This window comes from Sinohyriopsis cumingii, unplaced genomic scaffold (genome assembly GCF_028554795.1).
Source record: "Sinohyriopsis cumingii isolate HCF-2022 unplaced genomic scaffold, ASM2855479v2 utg002947l, whole genome shotgun sequence".
NCBI classification, from domain to species: domain Eukaryota; kingdom Metazoa; phylum Mollusca; class Bivalvia; order Unionida; family Unionidae; genus Sinohyriopsis; species Sinohyriopsis cumingii.
The window spans coordinates 230,387-236,386 of NW_028316344.1; positions in this window are offsets into that span (position 1 = coordinate 230,387).

The window sequence follows — 6,000 nt, forward strand, 5'->3', positions numbered from 1 at the left end:
ATACTCAGAGTACCACGATCAGAGAGCAACTCCCCGCTGCTCTGTACACTACAATGACTATCCATTCAATCCAAAATCAAACACAATTGTTCTCTGTGCTATTTTTTATTGAAAATATATATGTTATGATGATTAAAATGTCGTGTACAAGTACTTCAAGATACTGAATATTTTGAGCTAATAGTACCTTCAACAATTTCAACAATTTCAACTAGACTGTATTATTACCAACCATACTATGAAAATAAAACCAGGCTTGGTGATGACAGCTTCAGAACAATGCATACTCCTTGGAACAGCATTATTACAAAAGGATTTCAAGTTTAACAATGTAGAAATGCTACATTAGAAAGTAATATTATGGCATCGGAGAGCAATGTAGTATCGTTACTACAACAGGTTTGGAAATCACAAAACCAGTGCCTAGAAATAGGGTATTGTTACTACATGGGTTTGGTGGAGAGCTATGTAGTATTGTTACTACATCTGGCTTTAGAGATTACAAAATCAGTGCCTAGAAATAGGGTATTATTACTACAAGGGTTTGGTGGAGAACTATTTAGTATTGTTACTGCATGATATTTTGAAGAAAACAAATCAGTTCCTAGAAATTGTGTATTGTTAATAAATGGGTTTGGTGGAGAATTATGTAGTATCGTTACTACATCAGGTTTTAGAGATGACAAGATCAGTGGTGGGAAATATGTATTGCTCATACATATGTTTGTGAATTAACCATGTAGTATTGTTACTAGTATGTTTATTAGCACAATATGATTCACTTTACAACTTATTGTGCTTCTTCTTATTAAACTTGATATTGTGTGTACACAGTTTAAAATACCTTTAAAAGGTCAAGCAAGCAATTCCTTTTTTATTCTGAGTCATATTATATGGCTATTATTGCTTCATGGGCGGATCACAAATTGATATACCAACAGTATTGGTATATCAAATTGCTTTAAACCAACACTATAAAATCCATGTTATTTTTAATATATATATATATATATATATATATATATATATATATATATATATATATATATATATATATATATATATATATATATATATATATATATATATATATATATAGATAGATAGATAGATAGATAGATAGATAGATAGATAGATAGATAGATAGATAAATACATAACTTACAAAATATATAGCTGTAACTGACAAAATAAAATATAAATATATAGTACCTGTTCTCAAAACTTGCTTCAAATATTCTTGTTATATCACGGATTACAAAATGGAAATTATACACTTTAACAGGGATATACTGATTATAGAAACAACGGACCATTATGTTAATCATACACAATCATACACAAAGGTTATGATGTATGTACTTTGGGGAGATCGGAACTAATATGAACTTCTTCCTGGCACCAGGCAAGTAGATTTTGAAAGTCCTAATAACGAGCGTATATTATATTCTGCATCAAACTGATGACTTGTGCTAGTAAATGATTGCGAGATTTACAAATATAACAATTGTACGCGGTAGGTGAGGGGGAGAACATAAAATCAAATTAAGGTATTTCTTATTCCTAATTTTTGAACATCTGACAGTATCAATATTAAATTGTTTACATGTAATAGATTGCATTGAAACAGTTTGAGATCACATACCGTAACATGTACATTATCTCTCCTCCAAGAATTTCAAACTAATAGCACCAAAGCAACACTGTTGTGTCCATATTATACATCAGATCAGCAACATTTATGTTTAGAACAGACTAGACATCATACATTGTTCCATGAAGACCCGATGGCTACAGTGGGGTAGAAAAACGACTTTCAAGAAGCCTACCATGGTGGCCATACTTAACATCAGATCGGCAGTTTAGAACCAAGACATTACAAGAAGTATGATGGTGAGAACCTCATTTTGTGCAACTATCCACTCAGACGTAGCGAGAATAATATTGTCAATATGGATGCATTGTTGGCCATGTTGAATGTTTAAGCGGTATCATTTTCATTTAGAACCAATTAGACTACGTGTGGTAAACTTTCATTGCAATCCTCAAGGTCGAGTCGTACCAGCAGATAATTCTTCTTTACAATGTGTTATCTACACATTTTGTATGATAAATCCAATGAATATAGTTCACTTAAAGTGATCGTGCATGTGAATATCTGAACAATTTAATTGAATTTTATTGTAAAATACCACCTCGGAAACAATGCATTACTTGAAAAGAATATGACCAAAGCTAGGAATTCCCCTCCTCATTGTTCTAAATTATGCTCCAATCATTTTTGGACTAAGGATGGGAGCGGAGTTCTGTACAGTTGCACATTTACATTCACTTTCTCGGATCTCCTTGATTATAGACATAGTCTATTTCAGTATGAAATACATTTTTAGACCAATGGTAGCAGGGGAACCCCATAATGCTGTAAACTTAGGTTCCTTTCCACTGGTCTTAAACGATCCATTGTTACAGCGGTATTTTATAATAAAAGCAAACTTGGTGGAGGTTTGTCTTTGTACGTATTATACATGTGCTACATTGCAAGGATTTTTTCTCTCAATACAAATGTGGGAAGTACCCAAGACTCTAGATACCGCTGACATATAAAAACGCAACATTAAAAACATGTAACAATGCTTGTGATGAATATTAAATTTGTATTTGTTGGCCTTAATGATTATTTGTTACGTATCTCTAAATTGTGATATTGGTCAGTAATCGAGTTTAATACCTACCGGACAAAACTCTTATTTTTTTTAAACAATATAAAAGAAAGCTAATATTTGTCTATCATTTTATATTATATATTAAGATCAATATTACTTGGGATAAATGTTTACTTGAGTTTGAATTTAGGACACTGGTGTTCCACTTGGGAATTCCAAGTGTACTTGCTGCATTACATGTTCTTAACTGAAGTTTTTGTGAGACCTGACCATGTTTAAAATTTAAAATATTCTCAAAATAACATCATCCTGGTTGTGTTATTAAATTTGTTTTGTTTTGTTTACAATGGCAGAAGTAACAGAACGTCTTAATTGCATGTCTTGTCGTCACTTTGTGAGTCTTCAATTTAGCTTGCATTTCAGTTAATATTTCAGAGGATTCATTTATTTAAATTATTCACTAGAATTTCAAGGTACACATTCTTACTTCTTAGACTAAATCACTATTTTGGAAATGTACTGAATTGATTTAAGATGTTTTGGATTATATCACCTATATACATGAAAACTGTTGGCACATTAGCACATTCGAGGCTATTGAGATTTCAAGTTCAACATTGCAATTTGTTTGCATCAATATTGGAATTAATTTGAAGAAGATAAACACAACAGCAATTTCAGAAGGAGAGAGAGAGAGAAGTAGAGAGAGATAGAATACCCAAATGGAGTGTGTGTTTGTGCGATTTGGATATTTATCATTTATCATGGCTTTAATAATTGTTTCAGACATATCACTACAATGTCTGCAGCGTGGCAGTGAATTACATGGTGCCCACGCTTTTCTAAAGATGAATATTTATGTTTTTTCCAAGACGAAATTACTTTTTTCAAGGTTTACGTGTGACCAGTACTGAATGAAATTAAAGAACATTTTAGATTATAAAACATGCATTTTCTAAATCTAAAGATGTTTCTCTTTCAAGACTCTCAAAAGGCATCGAAGTCAGAAAAGATGATCATGTACAAAACCACAAAATGTATCACACGAAACAAGTTTAATTATATTCCTATAAATTGGCATGTAGGTCATTTCAATGTACAGAATAATTATTTTATCTTTACTTTGCTGCATTATGTTTCTAAGTGAGAACAACATAATGAACATAAATTATGTTTCGTTTCCTTTCAAACCTTTAATTCTTAAGAATTATATAGCAATATATATATATATATATATATATATATATATATATATATATATATATATATATATATATATATATATATGCATCTCACATAAAGTAGCATTACCTATTACATTATGAAAAAAATAAGCGCAAATAATTAGAATCTTGCCTTTTAACGCAAAGAGTTTAACCCTGAATTTTCTGTGCCAATAAAAGCCCAAACACGTATTGTCAAACATCCTAATCTCCTTAAGACGATCTGGTAAAACATCTATCATTTAAAAAAACATTTTCAAATTGGTTGGTTTAAAATTTAACAAAAGACCTTCAAAATTACATACTGTTGTATAAACAAGGACTGAATTTTCATTAAAATCAACTTGTCTTCATGTAATTCGTTACACCAGTAACCAAACATGTATTGATACAGGAGCATGCACCTTTTTTTAAAAAGATATATACAATGCTGTCTAGCTACGATGTCGTAGCCTCAACTTAATTTGTTGTGGTTGAAGTAACGAACTTATCCCATATCATGAAATGGATCAAAATTAATCATCACTAAAGTCAGAAAAACAAATAGTGTAGAAATCTACTACATAAGAAAAATCAAGTTGTGAAATAAGTTTGGCTTATTTTTAAGTTATTACGCCCTAACACGATAAAATAAATTGGCATGGTTACACTAACCTCACCATGTCCGCAATGACAGAAACACAAGACTCTCACCGTGCCGCCTGCTCGCCAGACTACACCTGGATATTGTACGATATGTTTTTATCAATCAAGTGGCAATAATGGCTTATTGGCGGAATTTCAATCCGCATAGTTTCTGATTCAAATCGCGCCATACTTTTACTACGATTCACATCGTTTACATCCAACAATAAATATCTGCAACATCAACATTAAATTCACACAATCAGTACGAAACCTAGGTATTACTCTGGACAGTACTCTCACATTGCACCAACATGTCATGAACATGTGCGTGGCTGCATATCTTGAGTTGAGACGCATCAGCTCCATTCGCAAATATATTTCAGTAGATGTCACTAAAACACTTGTGTGTTCATTAGTACTTTCAGGACTGCACTATTGTAACTCAAATATGTCTGGTTCATTTCAATATCTACTCCAGAAACTTCAAAAAGTTCAAAACACAGGTGCTCGGATCATACTTAGAGTACCACGATCAGAGCACACCTCCCCGCTGCTCTGTACCCTACACTGCCTATCCATTCAATCCAGAATCAAAAACAATTGTTCTCTGTGCTACGTTTCATTGACGGACTCTAGTCCAACATACCTACCCGACAACACCCATGGGTACACACCAGCAAGATACTTATGATCCTCTTCTCACAATCGTATACTGATTATTCCCACTATGAAAACAAAGTCATATGGACAGCGTTCTTTTGCATACCAGGGCCCAGCAACGTGGAATGAATTGCCCACTGAACGTAGACATATATATATATATATATATATATATATATATATATATATATATATATATATATATATATATATATATATATATATATATATATATATATATATATATATATATATATATATATATATACATATATATATATATACATATATATATATATATATATATATACATATATATATATATATATATATATATATATATATACATATATATATATATATATATATATATATATATATATATATATACATATACATATATATATATATATATATATATATATATATATATATATATATATATATATATATATATATATATATATATATATATATATATATAGATAGATAGATAGATAGATAGATAGATAGATAGATGGATAGATAGTTACATAGATACATACATACATAGATAGACAGACATAGACCGATAGATAGATATATATAGAAAGATAGATAGATAGGCAGACAGACAGACAGACAGACATATAGATAGATAGTTACATAGATCGATAGATCATAGATCGATATATATAGATGGAAAAATAGATAGATAGATAGATAAATAGATAGATTGATAGATAAATAGATGTATATATAGATAAAGAAATAGCTAGATAGATTAGAAAAATAGTTAGATCGATATGTGTATATATATATATATATATATATATATATATATATATA